Below are 17,476 nucleotides of genomic sequence, written 5' to 3' on the forward strand. Positions count from 1 at the left end.
ACTCTCATCTAACTAGATCACAAAGTCCTTGCGTAGACATTTTCACCTTCAAACCTATCGCGAAGCTAGTTATCTTGACGTGCTTGCTTGAAATAAACGCAGGACAGTTTTCGCTGGCTTTGAAAATGTCGATGCGGATAGCGGCAGACGACAGTGAATGCGCGCGCAAGCCCCGCAATGGAAGAGCGATCCGAGACGCAGACGTGGAAGGCTGCAAGTGAGATGAGTCGCTCTAGAGTGAAGAAGTTAGATCAGTTTGTTGTTTGAAAGTTTTGTGATTGCGTTTTGCCAGCTTTTTGTTGTATTTTCGATGGAGAAATAATGGCGGAGTGATCGAGTTTTGAAGTTTACTGGCCTGAGTTTTTCTGACAGTTTAATGGAGAATTACATTGTGTCGTGTTCGTGGCTGATATAACCGAATTTGAAAAGTTGGAGAGGAGCAATTTCAGGTTAGTGAATTACTTTGTTTTCCTTTTCTTGTCATTCATGTGAATCTTCTTCTTCTTCTTGTCGTTCGCTCGTCAGTCCGGACTGCAGGGAAAAAAAAGAAATGAACCTCATGTGAATGAGTGTGTCTCTCTTGGGTGTTTTTTTTCTTTACATGTGTGCCTTTGAATTTACGATCCTTTGTTTCATTTAGATATTTTCTGTTAGTGGTTTTTTTTCTATTTATTTTATTATTTTTCTTTTCTATTTAGTACATTTGCTTCACCAGCTACAGACGTCATTCTTTGGGCAAGGTTTGATTTTCAATGGTTCCACCACACAAAATATTGTATATTGATGTCTCTGCGGACATACTACATGTATTTATCAAAACGTGATAAATATTTAAACGAAATAAAACTATCAAACATTGAATATTTGAGAGAAAAAAGGTTAAGAAAAGCATTTCATGAGAAGATTTCTAAAAATAAAATGACGGAATTGATCTCATGAAAAAAATAATATCACTTCATGAAACGTTTAACTGACAAATCGTATGCATATTGAAAAATCAGAGGGGTAGAGACAGCTTACTTACCCGGAAGAAGATGATAGAGAAGCAAACTGAATGAGGAGAAGAAGAAGAAGAAGAAGAAGAAGAAGAAGAAGAAGAAGAAGAAGAAGAAGAAGAAGAAGAAAAAATCTGGACGGAGACGAAGACCGGTTAAGAGTCCATCAGAAAGTCATTAACAGTGAACAATGATTTCATTACATGCTGACTGATGCGGACTATGCAGAATGTTTCTTCATAGAGCGCTCAGACCTTTCATTAGTCGCAATTTTTCGTGCGCCTCTATCTATCATTTGCATGTATGCGCTCTTGTGTGATCACAGATAGTCAGAGTAAGAAGGACACACAAAGACACCGACACCGACACACACGCACGCACGCACACACACACACACACACACACACACACACACACACACACACACACACACACACACACACACATACATATATCTATATATATATATATATATATATATATACACACGCGTGCGTGGTAGGTTGTTAGGAATGCAATGCCAATGGTTAAGAAGAATAACACTTTTCTGTGTATGTCATAAAATGGGGGGGGGGGGGTGTTTGAGAGCGATACAAACTTCCTGTCGTCCAAGCAAAATGTTTAGAACGAGTGAGCGATGGTTTGTAACGAAAATCAGATAATAAAAGTCTCGTTCAATCTTCCGACAACTTAAACGGTTCTCGAGGGATGAATACATTAATTAAATTATGTTCTATGGGGCACAGGCAAGAGAAATTGTCTACCAGTTACTGGTGTTTCATTAGTTACAAGCCCGATTGAACATCGTGATCAGCGGAAGCAGACGCAAGAGAGCAAACTCAAACCTGCACTTCTGTGATTAGTTCGCGTACCTAAAAACCTAACCGGTCGCACCAATGAATCATTTACCACAGATGCCCTGTAGCCGCCTGCTTCATGTCTCACGAACGGACATGCAACTAACAAAAAACAAAAGGGGCTTCACTCTGGTGAAGTTGCGGGAGTTGTCTGCCCATGAGCGATAGCGTCATCTGGTTGCAAACAACAGAAAACAATAAATTGTGCGTTATTACAACCATTCCAGTCTGATTTCGGGTGTGGAATTTGTTATTATTATTCTCTTCAAGCCTCTCCGTCTAAAAAGTCGAGCGAAATTGCGTACGTTAAACCGCTGTACATTTCCTTCTGTAATATGACTATCCGATGACGTCCCAAATCCTCCGTTGCCTAAGCTAACTCCGATTGAAAAACCTGCGCCATCTTGTTTAGCGTTGGTTCCTAAATGGGGGGGGGGGGGGGGGGGGGGGTCAGAGCGCTTCATCCCGAAATCAGGGAAAGCTCACATTCATTCATAACGAGATAAAAACATGTTTCAAGTACGAACTTTCTTGTTCCGAGAAGATGGAGACCGACCTGTAATAACCAGGTGCGGTTTTATACATCCGAACCACAGGTGAACAAGTGAAACAATTTGAATCACCACTGAAAATAATTCCTAGTTATATAATCTAATTATCCGATGAGATTGATACATTTGCTCGTTCAAAGCCGACGTGGAGACTAAGATCATCATAGAACCTCACCCAGATCTTGAGAGTGGGTGGCCGAGTGGTAACGCACTTGCGCTCGGAAGTGAGAGGTTGCGTGTTCAGGCCTGGGTCAGGCCGCAATTTTCTCCCCCCTTTCCTAACCTAGGTGGTGGGTTCAAGTGCTAGTCTTTCGGATGAGACGAAAAACCGAGGTCCCTTCGTGTACACTACATTGGGGTGTGCACGTTAAAGATCCCACGATTGACAAAAGGGTCTTTCCTGGCAAAATTGTATAGGCATAGATAAAAATGTCCACCAAATACCCGTGTGACTTGAAATAAAGTGTAAAACAATTCCATCTCACACGGCATTAAGTCTCAGGGCTTGGAAACATGAATACACGCATGCAGGAAAAAAATTTAAAAAATGGGTAGCGCCGTATACTGTATGGCAGCTCGCTTTCCCCAGGGAGAAAGCAGCCCGAATTTCTGTGAGGTTACCCTCATGGACTATATAAAATCTTATCCTTATCCTTATCCTTATTATTAATAATCTGTCACGTAACTTTGCCGTCCTTTCCTTGAATGGTACGACGCGATTGAATATTACGACCCTTTTCGTGTCTTAAATACTGACTAACCTATATGTTCTCTGAGTGATCATGACCTTTAAATTTTGTAAGAATCTCGGTCTTTTTTTCTTCTTTTTTTGTTGTTGCTTTCACAACAAGACTTTCTTAACTTAATCTAGGACATACTGTTGTATCTTATAGATCTGTTTACGAAAGATCGCATTTTTGTGCTTTCTAAAGGACGTTCTTAAACTTAACTTTCCTTTTTTCTTTCAAAAACCGAAGTTGTCTTTCATGCTTTCATGATAAGGCTTTCTAAATTTAGTGGACGACAAAACAGTGGCTTATACTGCAGCCAACAAAGGCGTTTTTTGTGGGTTGTTTATTTAAGGCGATTAATCTTTCTCTCCCCAAAAGCAAACTTTTTTTTCTCGCTTTCAGGAATAGACTTCTGTAAACTTTATCTACGACATCTCAGTTGCTTATACTGCTGTCCGCATACCCGCATTTTCTGTAATTTCAGGGCGAAACTTTTTTTTAAGTACTCACACATCAGCAGACTATGATTTCTCTCCACAAAATGAAAGAAAAAAGTTGTCTCGCTTTCAGGGTGAGACTTTCTAAACTTAAATCTACAAGTATATTTGTGGCTTAAGTTGCCGTCAAAAGAGACAGCATCTCCTTGTATTCTGGCGAGCAAGACTTTCACTCCCCTTGCAATGTACAAGAGACAAGAAGACATGTTTGCGAGACAGGACACGGGGTCCGAGTATCGATTATGTCCCCGTGTGGACAGTGTGGGCTAATACCCGTTGTTACACCAGTTACCCGCAGACTATAATCAGGCGCACGGACAGCTATGGTCTGCTTGCATGAAGGTTTATGCGACGTGAAAGGGTCAATGTCGTCTATTTTTGTCGTACGTCTGGGGGCGGGCGGGCGATCATTCGATGAAAGTCCTCTTAAGACTGAGTGAGGTACAGTTGTCTATTGTTGACACACTGTGACGGTTAGCCAGCACCAACACCCTGGTGTTATCATCTTCATGTCAACATTTAATGATAGTGTGCTCTGAGTAATTTACTGGAATAACGTTAACCTACCGTGTTAATTACTTATTTTCAGTTTTGGCTTTGGCGTTATTGCGCCAAAACCGCCGCCCCTGTTCTTTCACCAAAGCAGACGGACTTTGAATCTGCTCTTCAAACTATGCTCTCACACTTTCTGAAATATCCTTCGATAAAAGACTTTGTGATTGACATGTCTGTATAATAATGGAAACGATAGTTCTCTACAATATCGCACACTTAAAACGATTCTTTAGCATCTGAATATCAAATTATCGAGCAAATTTTCTGTCGCTGTAACAGTCCCGCGCATGCGCATTCGAACTCGATTGATATTGAAACGCATACGAAGCAAGGCGGTGCCAAAATCGAATAAAGTTCCTCAAAATAAGACATAATTAAACGTGATCACATAAAAATGTTGAAGTGTTCATTTCGACTCATGTTCTAACGGATGACTATAGCCAAATTTGTAAATCAAACATTATGTACAGAAGGGAAGACAATGAACATGTTCAGTAATACGTGTAAATTTCACGTGAAAATTTTAATTATCTGGTTTTGGCACAAAAAGGCCGTCATAACCCACGTCTCAACACTTCTCTAATATAGTAATGATTGAGCGAGCCACGTACTGCTGTCTATGTTTGACACACGTCTGGGGCGCGCGCAATCACGCGACGGAAGACGTCTGATGTACTGAAGATGTAACGAGTCACAGATGACAATGTTGAGGAAAGTGGGGCATATATATGCACTGACGTCTGATGTACTGAAGATGTAACGAGTCACAGATGACAATGTTGAGGAAAGTGGGGCATATATATGCACTGACGTCTGATGTACTGAAGATGTAACGAGTCACAGATGACAATGTTGAGGAAAGTGGGGCATATATATGCACTGACGTCTGATGTACTGAAGATGTAACGAGTCACAGATGACAATGTTGAGGAAAGTGGGGCATATATATGCACTGACGTCTGATGTACTGAAGATGTAACGAGTCACAGATGACAATGTTGAGGAAAGTGGGGCATATATATGCACTGACGTCTGATGTACTGAAGATGTAACGAGTCACAGATGACAATGTTGAGGAAAGTAGGGCATATATATGCACTGACGTCTGATGTACTGAAGATGTAACGAGTCATTGATAACAATGTTGAGGAAAGTAGGGCATATATATGCACTGACGTCTGATGTACTGAAGATTTAACGAGTCACTGATGACAATGTTGAGGAAAGTAGGGCATATATATGCACTGACGTCTGATGTAATGAAGATTTAACGAGTCACTGATGACAATGTTGAGGAAAGTAGGGCATATATATATATATATGCACTGACGTCTGATGTAATGAAGATGTAACGAGTCACAGATGACAATGTTGAGGAAAGTAGGGCATATATATGCACTGACGTCTGATGTACTGAAGATGTAACGAGTCATTGATAACAATGTTGAGGAAAGTAGGGCATATATATATGCACTGACGTCTGATGTAATGAAGATTTAACGAGTCACTGATGACAATGTTGAGGAAAGTAGGGCATATATATGCACTGACGTCTGATGTAATGAAGATGTAACGAGTCACTGATGACAATGTTGAGGAAAGTAGGGCATATATATATGCACTGACGTCAAAGGCACCACGAGGCAAACTATATGCTTTAGTATCGTCAAAAAACAGACACCTAATTGCTGTGTTGGTTGTAAGTAAGACTGGAGAAGGCTAGAACATGTTTATTGACAACATAAGGCATGCATGAACTGACGCAGTGTCACCACTGTCTCTTTTGGTTGTGTCAAAACAATTTTTTTTTGTTTTGTTTTGCAGCTTGCCGTATTAAGTAAGGCCGGAGAAGATTGGGGCATTTATTGACATCAAAATTACTGCCATCATTGTCTGTGTCATATGTGTGTGTGTGTGTGTGTGTGTGTGTGTGTGTGTGTGTGTGTGTGTGTGTGTGTGTGTGTTTAGAAAGAGATAGGTAATATATATAGTGCGTGCACGTACACGCGTGTCTGGGTAAAAGTGAAAATGCTTTTGCACCAGGTTCTATCATTTTAAGAGAAGAACTCCATATAGCGTGACTATTCATCTTTTTGCCACACTCGCTCTGTACGCTATTACATCTATCCTAATACGAGTAGTCAGGACGAGGCGTGCTAAGTAATTATATTATGACCTCGCTGTGATAACACTACAACAGTTTCAGTCATGATCAGTATTAACAGTTATTCAGTTATTGTGGTGAATGAAATTGTTTCTGAACACTCTTGTGTCGTTAGTTTCTCACACGAGGTGGTCCATCTGAACAGCCGGTCCATATTTCGGACCTTCCCCTTCTGTCACGGTTTATATAGTATTAAAATAATCTATCACAAGATGTGTTTCAGTCAAATCTGTAGTATTATTTTCACAGTTATGCCATGCTGTGATGATTTGATCGAGCTGTTTCTTTTAAAGGGATACTATTAATCTGACCTTTTATGGGTGTGTGTGTGTGTGGGGGGGGGGGGGGGGGGGTTGGGGGAGACTGGCTAATTTGACGAATCTGAAGAAGATGGGGACTCCACCATCACTAGATCTAGACGCACGATTTGCTCGAAGACGCACCACAAGTATGGTAATTCATTCTATCAAAGTGAGCAAATGCGCTTCAGGGCGCTGCCTTTCTCGGGTGCTGGAAACAAAAAATAGTCCAGAAGCGCTGCCTGCCGGACAGACGGGAGCGCCTTCTATAACCAGGTCAACTAGTACCGTGTCGCATGTACACAAACAAAGGAAGTAATTAAGTGGAAATAACCCAAAATAAGCATCACAAAGATGGGTGCTTGTGCTGTACCTATTCTACATTATTTAATTAAGCTTTTGAAATACTTTCTTTTGCAAGGTGAAGGCAGCTGTAGCATTACGAATTTGTAACGCAAAATCGTATTGTATTATTCCCAAGGTATTATTCCTTTAAGTCTGTTAAGTCAAATATGTCTGTAAATGTTACATCGCCGATTGTGGCTCGTATGCAGTTTATCTATGTAAAGAACGTAGGTGTTGGAGTGAGCCTTCAGATAATTTCGCGATCTTTTATCCAGACAGTGTCTTACTCGAAAAGCAACAGCAGCCAATTTAAATCTCATTTTACCGGTGTTTGTCTTCAATTTGCTCCCTGGATTTGTTCGTAGACGACGAAAAAAGCAACAGAACTTGTTAACAAGCCTTAGTTGGTGACTTTGAATTTGTGAACTTTCGCCGTCTCCGACCCCCCCCCCCCCCTCCCCCTTACTCCACCACCACCGCACCTGTGCGTGCGTGCGTGCGTTCTTGCGTGCGTGCTTGCGTACGTGTGTGTGTGTGTGTGTGTGTGTGTGTGTGTGTGTGTGTGTGTGTGTGTGTGTGTGTGTGTGTGTGTGTGTGTGTGTGTGTGTGTGTGTGTGTGTGTGTGTGTGTGTGTGTGTAAGGCATCTTTAAAGAAATCGTGTTCTACAAACCATACAAAACAACCCACACGTCTCCTTACTGTTGAGCCAACTTTCAAAGCTTTACAATGTTTGCACTTCTTGTTTCCCCCAGCGTGCAGGAAGAAACAGATCGACTCGCCACGGTGAGGAAGGGAGAAAGCCGCAGCGGAACGACCGGCCGAGCAAGGACCTTTACCCATCACCACCACCATCACCATCCACCTTCATCCTCGGACTTCAAAAAGCAGCAGTCACTCCCCCATACGTTTAGCGGTATGGATCAGCGTTCGATGAGCCGGAGACAATTGATTTAGCGTCTGTTTGACTGGATTGGGAGGCTTGAGAGGCGTCTTTGTGTTGTCCAGGCGAGTTAGTCTCATCCCGCCGGCCTCTTGCGCGCACACGGACTGCAGAGGGGCAGAGTCAAAGACAGACTTTACACTTTTCCTCTCTCTCCACCGCCGAAAAGATGGTGCTTGTGGGGTTATGCTAAGTGCTTGTGGTACCGTGGAACTGAGAGACACGGCTGGTTTAAACTGCTGTGAAAACATTTGAAAAGGGACAATATTTGAAGTGTTGAGTACCACGTGATTGTGAATCATTGTCCCACACGCAGCCAAAACTGGGGTGACCTTTTGAGGCTGAAACTGTGAAGATTGCGTATGGCCGTGTCTTGTGGATAAAGAACGAAGGGCGGAGGATCAGTTCTGTAGGAAGAGAAAGGACGTCTCTGGGGCTTTCTGTGTCTTCAGGTGCAAACAGAAGGTACGTTTGGACTTCAAAGAAATTGTTACAAACAAGCACGCAAGCAAGAAACCAAACGCGCAAGTGAAACAAAGAAAGAGCGAAAAATAAGGACACACAGACAAACAGGGAAAAACAAATCAAAAAGAGAGACAGAAAGCAGGAAAGAGGAAGAAAGAGCGAAAGAAAGAAAGAAAGAAAGAGCGAAAGAAAGAGCGGAAGAAAGAGCGGAAGAAAGAGCGAAAGAAAGAGCGGAAGAAAGAGCGAAAGAAAGAGCGAAAGAAAGAAAGAAAGAGCGAAAAAAAGAGTAAAAGAAAAAAAGAAAGAGCGGAAGAAAGAGCGAAAGAAAGAGCGGAAGAAAGAGCGAAAGAAAGAGCGGAAGAAAGAGCGAAAGAAAGAGCGAAAGAAAGAAAGAGCGAAAGAAAGAGCGAAAGAAAGAGCGGAAGAAAGAGCGAAAGAAAGAGCGGAAGAAAGAGCGAAAGAAAGAGCGAAAGAAAGAGCGAAAGAAAGAGCGGAAGAAAGAGCGAAAGAAAGAGCGAAAGAAAGAGCGGAAGAAAGAGCGAAAGAAAGAGCGGAAGAAAGAGCGAAAGAAAGAGCGGAAGAAAGAGCGAAAGAAAGAGCGGAAGAAAGAGCGAAAGAAAGAGCGAAAGAAAGAGCGGAAGAAAGAGCGAAAGAAAGAGCGGAAGAAAGAGCGAAAGAAAGAGCGGAAGAAAGAGCGAAAGAAAGAGCGGAAGAAAGAGCGAAAGAAAGAGTGGAAGAAAGAGCGAAAGAAAGAGCGGAAGAAAGAGCGGAAGAAAGAGCGAAAGAAAGAGCGGAAGAAAGAGCGAAAGAAAGAAAAAAATCAATCAATCAATCAATGAGGCTTATATCGCGCATATTCCGTGGGTACAGTTCTAGGCGCTCTGCAGTGATGCTGTGTGAGATGAAATTTTATACGGCCAGTAGATTGCAGCCATGTCGGCGCATATTTACTTTTCACGGCCTTATTCCAAGTCACACGGGTATGGTAGACAATTATTAACTGTGCCTAAGCAATTTTGCCAGGAAAGACCCTTTTGTCAATCGTGGGATCTTTAACGTGCACACCCAATGTAGTATACACGGGGGGTGGTTCGGACACCGAAGAGAGTCTGCACACAAAGTTGACTCTGTGAAATAAATTTCCGCCGAACCTGGGATCGAACTCACGCTGACAGCGGCCAACTGAATACAAATCCAGCGCGCTACCAACTGAGCTATATCCCCGGAAGAAAGAGCGAAAGAAAGAGCGAAAGAAAGAGCGAAAGAAAGAGCGGAAGAAAGAGCGAAAGAAAGAGTGGAAGAAAGAGCGAAAGAAAGAGCGGAAGAAAGAGCGAAAGAAAGAGCAGAAGAAAGAGCGAAAGAAAGAGCGGAAGAAAGAGCGGAAGAAAGAGCGAAAGAAAGAGCGAAAGAAAGAAAAAAAGAGCGGAAGAAAGAGCGAAAGAAAGAGCGGAAGAAAGAGCGAAAGAAAGAGCGGAAGAAAGAGCGGAAGAAAGAGCGAAAGAAAGAGCGGAAGAAAGAGCGAAAGAAAGAGCGAAAGAAAGAGCGGAACAAAGAGCGAAAGAAAGAGCGAAAGAAAGAGCGAAAGAAAGAGCGAAAGAAAGAGCGGAAGAAAGAGCGGAAGAAAGAGCGGAAGAAAGAGCGAAAGAAAGAGCGAAAGAAAGAGCGGAACAAAGAGCGAAAGAAAGAGCGGAAGAAAGAGCGAAAGAAAGAGCGGAAGAAAGAGCGGAAGAAAGAGCGAAAGAAAGAGCGAAAGAAAGAAAAAAAGAGCGGAAGAAAGAGCGAAAGAAAGAGCGGAAGAAAGAGCGAAAGAAAGAGCGGAAGAAAGAGCGGAAGAAAGAGCGGAAGAAAGAGTGAAAGAAAGAAAAAAAGAGCGGAAGAAAGAGCGAAAGAAAGAGCGGAAGAAAGAGCGAAAGAAAGAGCGGAAGAAAGAGCGGAAGAAAGAGCGAAAGAAAGAGCGAAAGAAAGAGCGAAAGAAAGAGCGGAAGAAAGAGCGAAAGAAAGAGCGAAAGAAAGAGCGAAAGAAAGAGCGAAAGAAAGAAAAAAAGAGCGGAAGAAAGAGCGAAAGAAAGAGCGGAAGAAAGAGCAGAAGAAAGAGCGAAAGAAAGAGCGGAAGAAAGAGCGAAAGAAAGAGCAAAAGAAAGAGCGGAAGAAAGAGCGAAAGAAAGAGCGGAAGAAAGAGCGAAAGAAAGAGCGGAAGAAAGAGCGGAAGAAAGAGCGAAAGAAAGAGCGGAAGAAAGAGCGAAAGAAAGAGCGAAAGAAAGAGCGGAAGAAAGAGCGAAAGAAAGAGCGGAAGAAAGAGCGAAAGAAAGAAAAAAAGAGCGGAAGAAAGAGCGAAAGAAAGAGCGGAAGAAAGAGCGAAAGAAAGAGCGAAAGAAAGAGCGAAAGAAAGAAAAAAAGAGCCGAAGAAAGAGCGAAAGAAAGAGCGGAAGAAAGAGCAGAAGAAAGAGCGAAAGAAAGAGCGGAAGAAAGAGCGAAAGAAAGAGCGAAAGAAAGAAAAAAAGAGCGGAAGAAAGAGCGAAAGAAAGAGCGGAAGAAAGAGCGAAAGAAAGAGCGGAAGAAAGAGCGGAAGAAAGAGCGAAAGAAAGAGCGGAAGAAAGAGCGAAAGAAAGAGCGAAAGAAAGAGCGGAAGAAAGAGCGAAAGAAAGAGCGAAAGAAAGAGCGAAAGAAAGAGCGAAAGAAAGAGCGGAAGAAAGAGCGGAAGAAAGAGCGGAAGAAAGAGCGAAAGAAAGAGCGAAAGAAAGAGCGGAAGAAAGAGCGGAAGAAAGAGCGGAAGAAAGAGCGAAAGAAAGAGCGGAAGAAAGAGCGGAAGAAAGAGCGAAAGAAAGAGCGAAAGAAAGAAAAAAAGAGCGGAAGAAAGAGCGAAAGAAAGAGCGGAAGAAAGAGCGAAAGAAAGAGCGGAAGAAAGAGCGGAAGAAAGAGCGGACGAAAGAGTGAAAGAAAGAAAAAAAGAGCGGAAGAAAGAGCGAAAGAAAGAGCGGAAGAAAGAGCGGAAGAAAGAGCGGAAGAAAGAGCGGAAGAAAGAGCGAAAGAAAGAGCGAAAGAAAGAGCGAAAGAAAGAGCGAAAGAAAGAGCGGAAGAAAGAGCGAAAGAAAGAGCGAAAGAAAGAGCGAAAGAAAGAAAAAAAGAGCGGAAGAAAGAGCGAAAGAAAGAGCGGAAGAAAGAGCAGAAGAAAGAGCGAAAGAAAGAGCGGAAGAAAGAGTGAAAGAAAGAGCAAAAGAAAGAGCGGAAGAAAGAGCGAAAGAAAGAGCGGAAGAAAGAGCGAAAGAAAGAGCGGAAGAAAGAGCGGAAGAAAGAGCGAAAGAAAGAGCGGAAGAAAGAGCGAAAGAAAGAGCGAAAGAAAGAGCGGAAGAAAGAGCGAAAGAAAGAGCGGAAGAAAGAGCGAAAGAAAGAAAAAAAGAGCGGAAGAAAGAGCGAAAGAAAGAGCGGAAGAAAGAGCGAAAGAAAGAGCGAAAGAAAGAGCGAAATAAAGAAAAAAAGAGCCGAAGAAAGAGCTAAAGAAAGAGCGGAAGAAAGAGCAGAAGAAAGAGCGAAAGAAAGAGCGGAAGAAAGAGCGAAAGAAAGAGCGAAAGAAAGAAAAAAAGAGCGGAAGAAAGAGCGAAAGAAAGAGCGGAAGAAAGAGCGAAAGAAAGAGCGGAAGAAAGAGCGGAAGAAAGAGCGAAAGAAAGAGCGGAAGAAAGAGCGAAAGAAAGAAAAAAAGAGCGGAAGAAAGAGCGAAAGAAAGAGCGGAAGAAAGAGCGAAAGAAAGAGCGGAAGAAAGAGCGGAAGAAAGAGCGAAAGAAAGAGCGAAAGAAAGAGCGAAAGAAAGAAAAAAAGAGCGGAAGAAAGAGCGAAAGAAAGAGCGGAAGAAAGAGCGAAAGAAAGAAAAAAGAGCGGAAGAAAGAGCGAAAGAAAGAGCGGAAGAAAGAGCGAAAGAAAGAGCGAAAGAAAGAGCGAAAGAAAGAAAAAAAGAGCGGAAGAAAGAGCGAAAGAAAGAGCGGAAGAAAGAGCAGAAGAAAGAGCGAAAGAAAGAGCGGAAGAAAGAGCGAAAGAAAGAGCGAAAGAAAGAGCGGAAGAAAGAGCGAAAGAAAGAGCGGAAGAAAGAGCGAAAGAAAGAGCGGAAGAAAGAGCGGAAGAAAGAGCGAAAGAAAGAGCGGAATAAAGAGCGAAAGAAAGAGCGAAAGAAAGAGCGGAAGAAAGAGCGAAAGAAAGAGCGGAAGAAAGAGCGAAAGAAAGAAAAAAAGAGCGGAAGAAAGAGCGAAAGAAAGAGCGGAAGAAAGAGCGAAAGAAAGAGCGGAAGAAAGAGCGGAAGAAAGAGCGAAAGAAAGAGCGAAAGAAAGAGCGAAAGAAAGAAAAAAAGAGCGGAAGAAAGAGCGAAAGAAAGAGCGGAAGAAAGAGCGAAAGAAAGAGCGGAAGAAAGAGCGAAAGAAAGAAAAAAAGAGCGGAAGAAAGAGCGAAAGAAAGAGCGGAAGAAAGAGCGAAAGAAAGAGCGAAAGAAAGAAAAAAAGAGCGGAAGAAAGAGCGAAAGAAAGAGCGGAAGAAAGAGCAGAAGAAAGAGCGAAAGAAAGAGCGGAAGAAAGAGCGAAAGAAAGAGCAAAAGAAAGAGCGGAAGAAAGAGCGAAAGAAAGAGCGGAAGAAAGAGCGAAAGAAAGAGCGGAAGAAAGAGCGAAAGAAAGAGCGAAAGAAAGAGCGGAAGAAAGAGCGAAAGAAAGAGCGAAAGAAAGAGCGGAAGAAAGAGCGAAAGAAAGAGCGGAAGAAAGAGCGAAAGAAAGAAAAAAAGAGCGGAAGAAAGAGCGAAAGAAAGAGCGGAAGAAAGAGCGAAAGAAAGAGCGAAAGAAAGAGCGAAAGAAAGAAAAAAAGAGCGGAAGAAAGAGCGAAAGAAAGAGCGGAAGAAAGAGCAGAAGAAAGAGCGAAAGAAAGAGCGAAAGAAAGAAAAAAAGAGCGGAAGAAAGAGCGAAAGAAAGAGCGGAAGAAAGAGCAGAAGAAAGAGCGGAAGAAAGAGCGAAAGAAAGAGCGGAAGAAAGAGCGGAAGAAAGAAAGAAAGAAGCAACCAAACAAGCAAACAAATGAACAAATACAAGAACTAATAAACAAACACAGTCTACATAGGCTTGCTTTTAGCTGTGTTAAATGAACATGCTTTCTTTGAGTAGCCTTACTGAGAACAGATCACTGGAAAATGTATGGTATTGATCCACGAGAAGACGGGCGCAGTGGCGTGGTGGTAATACGTCGGCCTGCTAATCGGGAGGTCGTGAGTTCGAATCCCGGTCGCTGCCGCCTGGTGGGTTAAGAGTGGAGATTTTTCCGATCTCCCAGGTCAACTGATTTGCAGACCTGCTAGTGACTTAACCCCCTCCGTGTGTACACGCAAGCACAAGACCAAGTGCGCACGGAAAAGATCCTGTAATCCATGGCAGAGTTCGGTGGGTTATAGAAACACGAAAATACCCAGCATGCCTCCCCCGAAATCGGCGTATGGCTGCCTGAATGGAGGGGGTAAAAAAGGTCATACACGTAAAAATCCATTCTCGCTAAAAACAAGAGTGAACGTGGGAGTCCAAGCCCATGAAGGAAGAAGAAGAAGAAGATCAACGAGAAGAAACTTTACCACCCTAAATTCACAACAGATCGCTCGGCTACTTTATTTAAAAACAAGGCGTCGATACGTCGTTTGTGAACTAAAAGAGTAAGAAAAAGGAATTCGTGAACGTAGTCTGAATTAATAGAGAAAACACCGTGTTAAGATACTCTATTTGAAAGACGACCTTGAAAGTTATGTCCCTCGGGGTGAAAAAATAACGCGCCATCAAAAGAGAAAATAATCTTCACAGTTGTGCCCGGTAGACACTGGAGACACTCCAGATAAAAATAGAACATGGACTTGTCTCCAGGGAAATTAACGCAATATGCACGGAACGCCCGTTGAAACGTTCTAAGTTAAAGACACACTTGTTCCCATGTGAACGATCGTGTACGCCAGCACATAATTATTTATCTGTCAACGGTTTTCAGGAGCTAAGAATTTACATGTGTGTGTGTGTGCGGTGTGTGTGTGTGTGTGTGTGTGTATGTTTGTGCACGCAAGAACACACACACACACACACACACACACACACACACACACACACACACACACACACACACACACACACATATATATATCCAGGCTGCACGCTCTAATGCCAAGCCTTAATCGTTGACTCGGTTTCTTCGGGTATTACGGGTAGAATACATGCGCCGAAAGATGGGTGACACTCCTTCGCCATGCTATGTCCTCATGTGGCCTTTCTGTGTTATGTTCTAGTGTAGCCTTAACGTTTACTTCAGTTTCTGGAGGTAGTGAGGACAGAAGACAGGCGGCTACGAGGAATGTCCGCCTTTCGCTGGGCTACGCTTCTTTCTGAGGAGAGTAGGATTTGTGCTGAACGTACTTTTGTAACTGACACGTTTGTCGATCTGCGAAATTAATTCAGCAGCAACAGCAAAATCCACTCTTCAGAATTTGGTACCAAAGCTGTTTATTTTTCGTATGTGCACAAGTGGAAAAATGCTCAAATCTCATCCGAAAGCCTGGACATATCTGGCACGTGATTTTTTGTCCGCGAAGGAAGGTACCTTTAAAGGAAACTTTGAGGCACTTTAAGTAAAAGCAATACTTAGAAGTATCTTCTGAACATGTTCTCATGTAAGGCCAAATAAAAATATACATGTTGGTTTAGGGTAACCCGACCAACCCTATTTTTTTCCCGCCGACCCTCACACTTTTTGTTCATTTCTCAACAAAATAAAAACTTTTGGGCACATTTTGCGAACCATACCGAGACTAAGGAAAGTAACTTCCTTTCAAAATCGACTAAATTTAAAAAAGAAAAAAAGCCGACCTACCGACCCTATCTTTTTTGGTCACGTTATTCTAAACCAACATATATTTGTATTTGGCCTAAAGTCTAATTCCACCCTTTGGATAGCCTTACCCGGAGGCTGAGAATCGTTTGTTTATTCAAATGCTTATTTTGTCCGGCACCAGGAGACTGATTCAAAGTCTTATTTACTGCTGTTTTTTGAACACTTAAAGCACTTACTTCTCTGTGTTTTAGACACAAGTACACTTTTTTTCAGAAAATACCCTAACCACTTCAGGACAAAAAAGGACGTTGTAATACTACCGGCGAAAGAAACCCAGGGCATTGATATATACAGCAGTGAAAAGTTGACCGCTTTTCCTGTTTAACCTTTTCAAAATTAGATCTAACTTGTTCGCGTATCCATTTCTGGATCTGCAGGCTGGTACAGAGTTACCTCCCTTTCGGCTTTTTCAAATTTCCCTTGTTTTAACCTAATTTCTTGGTTAAAACTTGTCTAAATTTCTAAATTCTTTCTTAATAAATATCAATTTTACACTTTGGCCTTAAATCAAAGTGTTTCCCTTCACAGATATCCTCTTGGGGTTGTCAGATGAGGGTAGTCTCCCATGCCAACAGAAGCTACCATTCAGAGAATGGTTTGCTTCTTAGTTGGATACCATGGGTTGACAACTCTCGCCATCAGTACCACCTGACCACTGATGAGACACAATAGTGTCGAAACACGTGTCTGGTCTAGGTACAAATACAATGGTCCTCCTCAGGACTAGATTACCTTGCGATACGTCCCCCACAAAGGGACTTTGCTCTGTAAATCTCGGTCCCCCTCGAGGAGGGTCTGATGCTCCCAATAGGCTGTCTGTGAAGGGATACTTATTTCTCTCTCTATCTCTGCTAAGAGATTTTAACAAATCTCGGAAGAAAGTCTCTGCTGACTTTCAATTGTTTCTTTCACAATTTCTGATGTTTTATATATATATATATATATATATATGTGTCTTTAAGAGCATCTTGCTCCTGATTTCAAAAAGTAGGTTAGTGCTGACAAAAAACACTTACTAGTTGGGAGAAACAAGTACATAAATATTACTATTTGTGAAACAAGATATATACTTACTTGTTACATATTCTTATATATATATAATTATGAAGTCTCAGGTTTACCGCAGAAAAATAGCTATTTAGAAAACATTACGAAATCGATTTTGTCGTTATGAAGAACATTAACCTTATGACTTTGAGAGACAAATGCGAATCTTACTGTCGTTAAAAAGAAAGTCAGCTTCAGAAAGTAGACCCAGGTCTTTTCCGGTGACATTAAGATTTCTTTGAATGTCGAACAATTGAAAAGATATTGTCCACACCAAGATATGCTGATACTGTTAAAAGATGATACCTTTACCATACCCTTTACCAATAATCGGGGCTGTTATGAATACCATATGTGCCATATTCATTTGAAGGTAACACTTGAAAGACTCTGTAGTGTAAAGTTGCATAAAGTTAGACACGAGGACCGCAGTTTTAAAGTTTGTTTGTTTGTTTGTTTGTTTGTTTGTTTGTTTGTTTAACGCCCAGCCGACCACGAAGGGCCATATCAGGGCGGTGCTGCTTTGACATTTAACGTGCGCCACACACAAGACAGAAGTCGCAGCACAGGCTTCATGTCTCACCCAGTCACATTATTCTGACACCGGACCAACCAGTCCTAGCACTAACCCCATAATGCCAGACGCCAGGCGGAGCATTACCTCTTCGTTAGACGAAGACAACTTTATCATCTTTAGATGAGAAATTCAAATTTGGAGATCTGGCCTCTCCTTTTTGAGTCGAGAGCTCTTCTTTTTGAGATAGTAGCTCTCCTTTGCATTCAAAGGAAAGTCTTCTTTTTGTATGGATGAGTATATGTATATAATTATATACAAAAAAATAGGGAAGAGCATTTTAGAGTAATTTCCAAAATCAGAACGCAAAGAAACCCTCCATGAAACGCAGAAAATAATCAATAGATCTATAACAACTACAGACACAAAAATGAACTTTAAAAAAAGTTACAAACATGTTTTGTATTCATCTTCTGCAGAGGTTCGTGGACATGAGCACAGTCACAAATATTCACGGAGCAATTTTGCAGACTGTGCGATGTTTTAATTGAAGACGCAAACAACGTTTGACTTCTTCTTCCTAAAATATATACTAAAATTAACGGATCAAAAGCGTTCAACGGACATAAC

General features: G+C 42.0%; 1 protein-coding gene across 1 annotated transcript in view; it reads left to right on the forward strand.

Annotated features, from left to right (window-relative positions):
* The first annotated feature begins 210 nt into the window (after positions 1 to 210).
* LOC138969464 (carbonic anhydrase-related protein 10-like) overlaps positions 211 to 17,476 on the forward strand; it is a 146,413-nt gene continuing 129,147 nt past the window's right edge. The window contains exons 1-2 of the mRNA XM_070342255.1: positions 211 to 449; positions 7,748 to 8,400. The gene's annotated coding sequence lies outside the window, so the exon portion shown is untranslated. The remainder of the gene's footprint in view (positions 450 to 7,747; positions 8,401 to 17,476) is intronic.

Source organism: Littorina saxatilis, linkage group LG6 (assembly GCF_037325665.1).
Source record: "Littorina saxatilis isolate snail1 linkage group LG6, US_GU_Lsax_2.0, whole genome shotgun sequence".
Lineage (NCBI taxonomy): Eukaryota > Metazoa > Mollusca > Gastropoda > Littorinimorpha > Littorinidae > Littorina > Littorina saxatilis.